Source organism: Hemicordylus capensis, chromosome 4, assembly GCF_027244095.1.
Source record: "Hemicordylus capensis ecotype Gifberg chromosome 4, rHemCap1.1.pri, whole genome shotgun sequence".
In the NCBI taxonomy this organism is placed as follows: Eukaryota; Metazoa; Chordata; class Lepidosauria; order Squamata; family Cordylidae; genus Hemicordylus; species Hemicordylus capensis.
In genome coordinates, this window is record NC_069660.1 from 166803670 (window position 1) to 166815798 (window position 12129).

The 12129-nt window shown below is 44.0% G+C and overlaps 1 protein-coding gene across 10 annotated transcripts in view; it reads right to left on the bottom strand.

The window, feature by feature from the left end:
* The window catches only part of PACS2 (phosphofurin acidic cluster sorting protein 2), a 256899-nt gene that overhangs the window by 7361 nt on the left and 237409 nt on the right, over positions 1-12129 (bottom strand). The window lies entirely within an intron of this gene.

Below are 12129 nucleotides of genomic sequence, written 5' to 3' on the forward strand. Positions count from 1 at the left end.
ACAGTACATTCCACACTTGCGCATTTCATACAGGCCAATACATCCGCTTTTAACTAAAAAAGTCCCAGATGGTTTTAAGTGTGACTTCTCTCATCCACACAGACACAATCAAGCACCTTCAAGGCAAGGAACAGAATGTACCCGATATGAAAAGCGCCATCTGTCTCAGCTAGCTTGCTACTTATTCAGACTACTTCTTTTTGCTGCTAAAGCACATGTCCAAATAGTTCCCCACAATCCCCCCTTCAAACAATGTGTTTTAAGGGCTTGCCTTCCCAGTATTTGGCATCCAGCCTGTGTTTAACTTCTTGTATGTCTTGGCGGGAGAACGTGACAATGCTAGGAACTGAATGATCTACTTGTCTGTGTAACATAGTCATCAGATTACAGCAACACTGAAAACAACAACATCCCCTTAATACAAGGGACACAATCATTATAAATACTAACTACAAGGCGTAACTATAATAGGGCAAGGGGAGACAGTTGTCTAGGGGCCCACTGCCTTGGGCCCCCCAGAGGCAAGTCACAAGACTGACTCCCCAGCCGCACACCCGCCCAGGCTTCCTTCAGTTGTATTCATCCTCCGAAATTGATGTGAGTGTTAAGACCTGGAGCTACCAGAACAGCATGTCTTTCTCTAGTACCATTAAATGACTTGCTTTTTGTTACCACTATTCAGCCTCATTTAAGATTTCTTTACTTCATGAGCTGAGCTTCAGTGAGGGGGGGTGCATTTTAAAATCTTTTCTCTGGGCCCACTCCAACCTTGCTACGCCCATGACAAGATTTCTGACCCAAGTGAAGTCTGGCAACCAAGACCAAAGGTTATCCCACCAACCCTTCTTATCTGCAGATAACTGCTTGGTAATGTCTTGCAGCTCTAGCAATTTCCTTACTATGGGGACCTTATTATCTGTGATGTTAAAAAAGCACAATCCTTGAAAATGTTCACAACCATAATTGTTCTTTAACAGCAGATAATCCATGGCCACTCTGTTTTGTAACATGCCAGTTCCAACCTGGTCCAATTCTTCCAGTAAAAGTGATATAGCCTCAGAAGTTCTGTTGACAGTCTGCTGCAAAAGACAGGCTAGTCCATTTACAAGCCAGTCCATTTCCAAGCACAAGATTCTGTGCCCACATGGTGAATGCTGCAGGACAATCTCTCAGGATGAAAGATTTGCACAAGGCTTGATCTTAAGAACATAAGAACAGCCCTGCTGGGACAGGCCCAAGGCCCATCTAGTCCAACTTCCCGTTCACACAGTGGCCCACCAGATGCCACTGGGAGCCTACAGGCAAGAGTTGAGGGCATGCCCTCCCTGATACTCTCCTGCAACTGGTATTCAGAGGCCTCTGAGGCTGGAGATGGCCTATAGCCCTCCGACTAGTAGCCACTGATATACCTCTCCTCCATGAAGTTATCCAAATCCCTCTTAAAACCATCCAGGTTGTTGGCTGTCACCAGTGGCATAGCTAGGGGAGAGGGGGCCCATCTTCACCCTGCCTCTGGTGGCCCCTTGGGGTGAGGGAGATAATGAAGAAGATAGGGGGTGGAGCTGGAGGGCCCTCAGGAGTTCGTGGGCGCAGGTTCTTTGACCCATCCATACAATTATAGCTATACCCCTGGCAGTCACCACATCCTGCAGCAGAGAATTCCACAAGTTGATTATGTGCTGTGTGAAAAAATACTTACGTTTGCTGGTCCTAAATTTCCTGTCAATCAATTTCATGGGTTGACCCCTGGTTCTAGTCTAGGGTTATGTGAGAGGGAGAAGTCCTACAATGTCCTTCTTTAGATGTGGTGACCAGAATTGTACCCAGTACTCTAAGTGTGGCTGCACGATAGTTTTTTATAAGGGCATTATAATATTAGCAGTTTTTTAATCAATCCCCTTCCTAATAATCCCTAGCATGGAATTGGCCTTTTTCACAGCTGTTGCACATTGAGTCGACACTTTCAACGAGCTGTCTACCACGACCCCAAGATCCCTCACCTGATCAGTCACTGACAGGTCAGATCCCATCAGCGTATACTTGAAGCTAGGGTATTTCATCACTTTACACTTGCCAACACTGAACCGCATTTGCCATTTTATCACCCATTCATCCTGTTTGGAGAGATCCTTTTGGAGCTCCTCACAATCTGTTTTGGATTTCACTACCCTAAATGTTTGGTATCATCTGCAAATTTTGCCACCTTGCTGCTTACCCCTACTTCTAGATCATTTATGAATAAATTAAAAAGCACCGGTCCCAGTACAGATCCCTGGGGGACCCCACTTCTTATTTCCTTCCACTATGAAAACTCTCCATTTCCTGTCCTTCAACCAGTTAGCAATCCACACATGTATTTATCCCACGACTGCTAGGATCTTGCTAGAAATTTTAGTGAGTTTCAAGGGAAATGAAGCCAGGGCTTTATGGCTTTGGAATCTAGCATAGGGAAAGCTATGTTTAGCCAGACATTGTTATGGAGTTATTTTGCTTTCTCTGTGTGTTTTGCATAGTCCTAAATATCTGTTCTTTGTAACTGAATAACTAAGTTCCATTACATACTGCCCAAGAAAGATCTCGGTTCTTTGAAACATTATTGTAACCAACCTAGGCATTTTTATGTGCATCTAAAAAGCTAAAGCATCAGACAGACCAGTCTGTAGCAACTGAATAAACTGGTTTGGTTTTGTTTTTGTTCTTTTCTTTTCATAAGCCTCTCAGAGTTGGTTATTAACTAAGGAGAAGGGGGGTGGAGCCCACTAGTGCACAGCATCTCTAAGAGTTCAGCTCAGCTACCTTGTTTTCTCACCACGTGTAGGCATACATGTGGAAGGTATTTGCCCAACAGCAAGATAAAGAGAGAAGTCTAGACTGTGCACTCCAGCCCAGGCTGTCCAGTGTCTGGTGGCAGAATTTTAATTTACCGAAGGTCTAGATTTAAAAGTTTTAAAAGGTAAACCCACTCAAGCAGCTCAGCAGGGGTGATTCAGCACTTACCCCCTCACGTGAGCTGGCTCTGAGTCAAAGTCTTAATTCCTTACATGGAGCGTGCAGTATTCCTGATATTTTGGACTTTCTCCAGTGTCTCATCAGTGCTTGGTCCAAAAAGGGCCTCCCCATCGGAGACACTCAATTACCGTTTTGGCTTCAGAGATCAACACTGAGGACTGCAGCCATGCTCACTGGGCAGCATGTCCAGGTAGGGAACTATTCTCTCCTACAGGAATAGATTGTATCTGCCCATGCACATCTGATAATTCGCAATTTTAAGTTGCAGTGTTGTGGTGGAGTGCACACGGTGGCCAATGGAGTCCAATTTTCTACATTCCCTATCTACTGGCGGAGGGAGGGTTTTGTGTTTTGCTTGAGTTTGGGCAGCCTCAACTACTACAGAGTTTGGGACAAGGTGACGTTGTAGAAAAGAGCAATCATCATATTGAACTTTATAATATTGATATCATATTGAACTTTTATAGAGCCAGTGTGGTGTAGTGGTTAGAGTGCTGGACTAGGACCAGGGAGACCCAAGTTCAAATCCCCATTCAAGCCATGAGACTTGCTGGGTGACGCTGGGCCAGTCACTTCTCTCTCAGCCTAACCTACTTCACAGGGCTGTTGTGAGGAGAAACCTATGTATGTAAGTACACCACTCTGGGCTCCTTGGAGGAAAAGCAGTATATAAAATGTATTTTTTAAAAAATTATATAATACTTCAGTTCTCTTAGAAGTAGGCTGGTTGGAGGCAGGTTTGACCCAGGTTTCTTTTGTAATGCCCAGCAAATGTTTAAACATAGGGAAGGCAACTGGCGTGTTGGCCTCCATATCAATAACTCCAAAAACAGGATTCACACCCAGCTTAATTGGCTGTGCGGCCCTTAGGTGTAAAGAAGTGGCCATACGGAGAATTTGTTCCGATCGAAAATGAAGGTCCTCAGCTGGAGATTGTGGTGTTGAATCCAGAATATCCCCAAGGGGTGAGGAGTCAACACTAGATAAGAGACTCCCCAGAATCCCCATCCAAATCTGTTTCAGAATCAGGCAGAGGCAAAGGTGAATTAGGAGGCAGTGGCACTTCTGGTTGAGGGAGTAGTTGGGTCGGTTGCAAGGGTGGTGGTGGAGTGGGATCCTGAGGTGGTGGTGCAGGACAATTTTTTATCAAAATTCTTGGATTCACCAGAGGTTGTGGTTGATTGGGTCCCAGAGACCACAGCCTTGTACGCTCCTTTGACTGTCCCCGAGGACTTCAGGGTCTCTTCCGGTAGTAATGATGTCAAGGGCTACAATGAGGGTGGAATGCTAAGGAAGTGCTACAGTACCAATTGTACCAGTAATGTTCCATAGGTGAAGGTGTGCAACAGTATCTGGAGTAGGCACTATAGTCTCGGTCCTGAGGCCTTTAGCAGTGATCATCATATGGGTCCCAGTGGTCACTTTTGTATAGTCGGTATCAAGGATAGTAGGCTTGGGTTTGTATGGGTCAGGCTCACGTTCAGGTGTATTACAAGAAAACCTGGGATCATTGTCTGGAATTGGAGAAGTAGGTTCCAGACTTGAAGGGTCGGATTCCAGGGGCATGTCGGGTTCGACTGGGTCTGGGTTGGGATCAATGGGATCCATTGGCATCTCTACTGGCTTTTTCTTCCTTTTAGGTATCTTTGGGAGACCTTGACCTGCTTGGAGAGCCCAACATTTTGTGGGGAACTTTGCCATATTGGCGGTCCCCAGAGGCTTCACTGTAGTGCCGGTTCCCAAAGACGACTTCTTTTTCTTCTTCTTCTTACCAGGCTCTGTGCCGTGGTCACTAGAGTTCTTGGTGAGTTTAAGTTTAACAGGAGACATCCTATGAGGGAGGCTCACTTTCGACAGATCAGGAACTGAGGTTACAGACTTAGGCAGGACCGAGGATAGGGTGTTTAGAGTCAATATTGGTACCGAGACATCCTTAGCTCCAGAGTCAAGCCCTGGATCCCCAGAAATGGATGGATCCAAAGAAATAGGGTGGGCATCCTGAGAGAGCAGTGAGAGCTTTTCCCCACAGGTGGGAGTGTAGACAGCTTGCCTGGTCCTTGCAGGCCTGTTTAGTAAATTTGAGACAATGAGTACAAGCCTCAACCTTTTGTGACTCCTCTAAGCAGACCAGACAGTGGAGTGGCTGTCTGAAAAAAGAGGTTTTGCTCGTCAAAGCATGCAACACTTAAAAATTACTTTGCTGGCCATGCAGTGAAGGCCAGGACAGGGGAAAGCAGATGGAGCCTGATTCCTCTCAAAATTCCCCTCAAAAAATCTACCACAAAAAAGTTGTCAATGGGGGGAGGATTTGATTTTTTAATTATTATTTTAAAGAGAAAGAGACAGGACAACATTGAAGATGAAGCCCTCTGGAGAAAAAAAATAGTGAAAATGAGACAGGTGAAAACCCGTCCCACACCAAAAAATTGTCAAAGAAAAATCATCTCCGCCCTTAAAAGGGCAGGAATAAAAATGGGGTGGGTGGCGGAGGGAGGGGAACCGATAGGGGGGAAAACAAGATGCAAACAGTGAAAGATTAAAAGAACTGGAGAGCAAAGGAAGGAATAAAATCAACTGAAGTACAAAAGCCAAATGGAACAAATAGTAAGGATAGATTAAACCTTTTCGGTGACAGAAAGCACTCAAGAAGCACTCAAGAAGCTGCTAGTCCAGGGCTGCTCAACTTAGGCCCTCCTACAGATGTTGGCATACAACTCCCATAAACCTTGGCTATTAGCCACTTTAGCTGGAGATTATGGGAGCTGTAGACCCGAAACAGCTGGGGGGCCAGAGTTGAGAAGGCTTGTACTAGTCCTTCGGAGGACAATGAAGAACTGAGCTGAGGGAGAAAGAGAGTGAGACTGGAAGGGACAGAACTAGTCCCCAAAAACTGAGAGCTTGAGAGTTCTCTGATAGCTGCTCCTGCGCATATGCAGAGCCCATGTGTGATGGACAGAGATCATGCCGAAGAACTGGAGAGGAGAAGAGAGCTGGTCTTGTGGAACCAAGCAGGATTTGTCCCCTTAACTAAGCAGGGTCCGCCCTGGTTGCATATGAATGGGAGACTTGATGTGTGAGCATTGTAAGATATTCCCTTTAGGGGATGGAGCTGCTCTGGGAAGAGTATCTAGATTCCAAGTTCCCTCTCTGGCATCTCCAGGATCGGGCTGAGAGAGATTCCTGCCTGCAACCTTGGAGAAGCTGCTGCCAGTCTGTGTAAACAATACTGAGCTAGATGGACCTATGGTCTGACTCAGTATATGGTAGCTTCCTATGTTCCTAACTTTGTGTTAACTCCTTAAAGTATTCCTCTTCTCCTTCCCCTACAAATGTCATGTCACTCATCTATTGTAATCAGGGCAGTGTTTGAAAATGTCAAATTTACACTATTTAGGAATTCCTTCGTTATTGGCTTATGCTGATTCCAATGCATCTCCCAGTCTGATATGATTTCATTTAATTGCCCCCTTGGTATCTGTAGATTAAGGGTTGGACTATTAGCATGTTCATGACCAAGGTCAAAGGGAAGTTATTTAAGTCATTATCAAAGAACTTAGTAGAGAGGACAACTGTAAGTATATCTACTTGAATAAGTTCTAGCATCATCTTCATGTTGGCCTTGAGACTTTATACTTCCTTTCCTAATGAATCCAATCTGTTAAATATCTTCTCATAGACCTGTGCTGAGAGAAAGCACTGATCCCAAAGCAGCTTAAACATATTTGTAAACCTTTCACTATCAACAAGTAGAGAATTATACATAGGACTATGGAGTTGTTTTGGAGCTGGACTAGGTTGAGATATACCTCTTTGATTCAGAACATCTGTGAACATAAGATTACTTTAAAAATCTGAATCCATTGACCAATTGCCGATGTGCTCATCACTTGGACGAGTTGCCAATCATCCCTGTAGACTGACACTATCTTGGCTGATAAGTTCCTGGATTTGATTTTCTTGGGGGTATAGTGATTACCCTGTTTCCTAATTTCCAGAGGGAAATAGAAATCTAATATAGATTTCTGTTCAGGTGGAGTGGAATTCTTCTTTTGGTTGTTTTTCTGAGATCTAGATTTCACTGTAATAATCGTAAGCTATAATTATGTGGCATATATATATGTGGCATATATATATATATATATATATATATATATATATATATATATATGGCATATATATATGGCACATTATACACACACACACACACACACACACACACACACACACACACACACACCCAAAGTATCGAACCTTTCCTTAATTTTATTTCAGGACAAAAGTGATGGTGATCTATATCATCCTAGAGTTCACAACTCTAACAAACTTCAGAGTTATATTCCTTAATTAGGTTCCCTCAGTCTTGCTAAACTAGTGCTGTTTGCTACAGGAATTAAGCAGAGTAAATATGAAAAGGGGGTGGGAACAATCAAAATCAAGCCTCCAAAGCTCCAAGTGCCTCCAAGTGCCGCCAAGTGCACACTTAGCAACATACTTGGGGCAGCGCCAAGGCATACCCAGAGGCACGCCTCAGCAGCTGCGGATTTACACTCTCCAGTCTTCTCTCAGCAGCTGAAGGTTTTATATGCCTTGGTCTGAGGAGGCAAGGGAACAGGAACAGACTCCAATAGATTCCAGCTGATCACAAAACACACTCCAGTCCTTGAACAAACACTCCTCGATCCCACCTCATAATTATTCATCAGTGAATAAGCTCACAAGATCTGTGTCCTTAAGTTTATACTACTTTTTCTTTTTCTTAAAAATGCACACACACAAAACAATGATCATTAAAAATAATGACTGCTTTAGACTCCCATGCCCAAAACTACGGATTATCTTCCAAAAAATTTCCCATAAGCCTCACAGTTCTCATGGAGAACATGGACACGAGAGTCAAACTGCCTGTGAATATGGAGGCTTCATTTCTTAAGTATGGCCAAGTGAAGCTTGGCTATGATGTAGAATCTCCATATTATAGAGCAGTCTACACCAGCATGATGGTTTCTTGGTGCTGGGTGGGAATGATTTTTAGGATTTCCTTGAGGTTCCTTCTTCAGAACTTCCTAGCATGGGGGTCCTTGGTCTTAATACTACACATGTTTACTCAAAAGTAAGTCCCAGAGAAAGAAACGGGGTTCCTCCCTCAGAAGGGTTCCCTCCTTCTAAGCTGGGAGGAAGGAATTGACTGGGGGGGGGGGGAATCCACATTCTTGCCTAGGATTTCTGTTGGTCCTGATTCCTATGTATGTTTACTCATACATAAGCTCCAGTAGAGTTAGAAAAATCCTAAAGTCCAAACTCAATGGTGGGAACACCATACAAGCCATAAACACCTGGGCTATACGTGTTATCAGATACACTGCAGGAATAATAGACTGGACCCAGGCAAAGCTAGAGACGCTAGATCGTAAGACCAGGAAAATCATGACCATCAATCGTGCTCTGCACCCCCGCAGTGATGTCGATAGGGTATACCTCCCTCGGAGCTCAGGTGGAAGAGGAATGCTGCAAGTCCATCAAACAGCAGAGGAGGAGAAAAGAGGCCTTGAAGAATATATAAGGGACAGTGAAGAAGATGCACTTCAAATGGTCAAGAACGCGAAACTATTCAACACCAATGAAAGAAAGCAGGCCTACAAGAAAGAACAAGTCAAGAACCGAGCAGAAAAATGGAGAAATAAGCCACTGCATGGTCAATATTTGCACAATATAAGTGGAAAATCAGACATCACCAAGATCTGGCAATGGCTTAAGAATGGCAACTTGAAGAAAGAAACAGAGGGTTTAATAATGGCTGCACAAGAACAGGCACTAAGAACAAATGCAATAAGAGCAAAAGTTGAAAAATCAACAACAAACAGCAAGTGCCGCCTTTGTAAAGAAGCAGAAGAAACAGTGGACCACCTGATCAGCTGTTGTAAAAAGATCACACAGACTGACTACAAACAAAGGCATGACAAGGTAGCAGGGATGATACACTGGAACATCTGCAAAAAATACAAGCTACCTGTAGCCAAAGATTGGTGGGACCATAAAATTGAAAAAGTGGTAGAAAATGAAGATGTAAAAATATTATGGGACTCCCGACTACAAACAGACAAATATCTGCCACACAATACACCAGATATAACTGTAGTCGAGAAGAAAGAAAAACAAGTCAAAATAATCGACATAGCAATACCAGGGGATAGTGGAATAGAAGAAAAAGAAATAGAAAAAAATCACCAAATACAAAGATCTACAAATTGAAATTGAAAGGCTCTTGCAGAAAAAGACCCAAATAATCCCAGTGGTAATTGGCGCCCTGGGTGCAGTTCCAAAAGACCTTGAAGAGCACCTCAACACCATAGGGGCCACAGAAATCACCACCAATCAATTACAAAAAGCAGCTTTACTGGGAACAGCCTATATTCTGCAACGATATCTATAACAACAGCAACTACATTGACAATAAAATTCAGCCAGGTCCTTGGGAAGGACTCGATGTCTGGATAAAACAAACCAGTCAATAACACCTGTCTGTGTAAATAAATAAATAAATAAATAAATAATAGGGGCCTTCAACTATCCTGACATCTGCTGCTGTATCAGGAAAATTCTTGACAGCTGGCCATCTAGCCTCTGTTTGAAGACCCCTAGGGAAGGAAACCCCATGACTCCCACTGTCAAACAGCTCTTACAATTAGGAAATTCCTCCTAATATCTAGGCAAAATCTGCTTAATTCTAACTTCAACCCATTGGTTCTGCCCTCAAGGGCAGTTGAGAACAAGTTTGTTCCTTCTGTGTGACAGCTTTTCAGATATTTGGAGATGGTTATCTGGTCTTCCCTTAATCTTCTTTTCTTCAGGCTGGAGAAGTTCATTTAGCTGTTCCTCCACAGAACGTAGTTTCCAGACCCAACACCATTTTCTTTGTTGTCCTCTGATTCTGTTCTAGTTTATCAATAACCTCAAAATGCAGTGCTCAGAACTGGATTCAGGATTCCAAATAATGTCTCACCATATCAGATTAAAGTGGAAATATTACTTCTGTAATCTGAACACTATGCTTCTTCTACTAATGTGATCAATGATCGCTTTAGCTTTTTAGCAGCTGCTTTACACTACTAACTAATGTTCAACTTCTTGTCCCTTTTACATGTACTGCTGCCAAGCTCAGCCCCCCCCCCTTGTGCATGTGATTTTTCTTACACAAATCGGAACGTTGGTACTCACCATGAAGGTTTCTTCTTGCTGGTGTAACTAAGCATGGGTTACGCTCCCTACTTGCTCTAGGAGACAGGACAAACAAATCTGAAGAACCTTAATATAGCCCTACAGTGGGCAGTCCTCCTCAGTTCATAGCACAACTCTAGCTCAGTAGGGAAAGATGCAACCGGTAAAACATGTAAACATGTAGAACTGAGGTGCCTATTACACTGGCCCAAATGCAGAACATATATACAAAGCAGTGCAGATATGGAAGGGAACACATAAGACAAGACAGGAAAACCCCTCAGATCCAGCAAAATTCCGAGGTGGGTCTGGGTGACCTCTGTTACACCAGCAAGAAAAAATCTTCATGGTGAGTACTAGCATTCCTTTCTCTGCTGGTGTAGGAGGTCACCCAGCATGGGAAATACCATTGCACTCAACCACAGGAGGGAACAAGCCCTGCTGGATCTAATGATCGGGAAGGACCTGTTGCAGGACCCTCCGACCAAATGCCACCCTAGCAGAGGCATGCTCATCCATCTTGTAATTCCTCAAAAAAAGTCAATGGAGACTTCCAAGTGGCCACCATACAAATCTCCTCCAAAGAAGCATTAGTAGCAAGGGCAGCAGATGTGGTGGCTGATCTGGTAGAGTGAGCAGTGATGGTCCCAGGAACCTTCATATGCTGTAGGCCATAAGCTAACTGGATGCGTGACCTAATTCAATGAGAGATTACCACTGCGGATGCTGTATTCCCCATCATAGCCGCCTGAAATGAAACAAACAGTGCATCCAATTTTCAGAATGAAGCAGTCCTGTTGATGTAGAGGCGAAGAGCCTTCCGCACATCCAGCTTATGCCATTGCTTTTCCTTGGGAGGTTTCAGTGAAGGACAAAATGATGGCAAATATGTATCAGAAGTTCTATGAAACATTGACTTGCCCTTTGGTGAAAAAGACGAGTCTGGGATCAGGCAAACTGAATCTTCAGCAAATATGAAGAGATTGCCCTTCACAGACAATGCCTGTAATTCCGACGCCTGCCTTGCTGATGTAATAGCCACCAAAAATGCCACTTTCAAAGACAACACCTTTAAAGATGTAGATCTCAGAGGCTCAAAAAGAGCCAAGAGTAGAACCCTCAAAACCGTGTGCAAGTCCCAGGTTGGGTAGTGGTGGCAGACCAGTGCAGAAATCTGAGTGGCCCCTCTCAAAAACTTCTGAAGCAATGGATGTCGGGAGTATGAACCACCTTTTTGTGGAAAAAGCATTTGTTGAAGGCACATCGCCTATCTTTTTAATGTGTTCACTTTAAGTCCCATAGACAGGCCGTCCTGTAGAAAATCCAGCAGGTGTCACAACTTACACTGGTCCAGTTGAACTGAGTGCCTGGATATCCACCAAAGAAAACTACACCAAGTGGGCTGATAGATCTTATTGGTGGAAGCCTTTCAAGATGCCAGAATTGTATTGATGACCGCCAAAGACAACTGATTTTTCCTTAACAGGGCCTTCTCAGCTTCCATGCAGTCAGATGAAGCCATGCCGGATTTGGATGCAGAATTGGGCCCTGTGAGAGCACGTCTAACCTCACTGGTAGACTGACAGGACCCTCCACTGCCATGGCTACAATTTCTGAAAACCACAGTCTTCTCAGCCAAAATGGTGCCACCAGAAGAGCTGCCCTGCACAAAGCTTGCAAAGATATCACACCAGCAGAGGAACCGGTAGAAACACATACAGCAGCAACAGAGGCCAAGGGACTAACAGAGAGTCCACCATCCCCGACTTGCTCACAGGGAACTATGAGTAAAATCATTGTAATTTTGCATTCTCTAGTGATGCAAACAGGTCTACCACTGGAAGTCCCAACCAGGATGTCAACCAGCAAAACGTGTGGGTGAAGACTTCCCTCTTCCAGACCAAC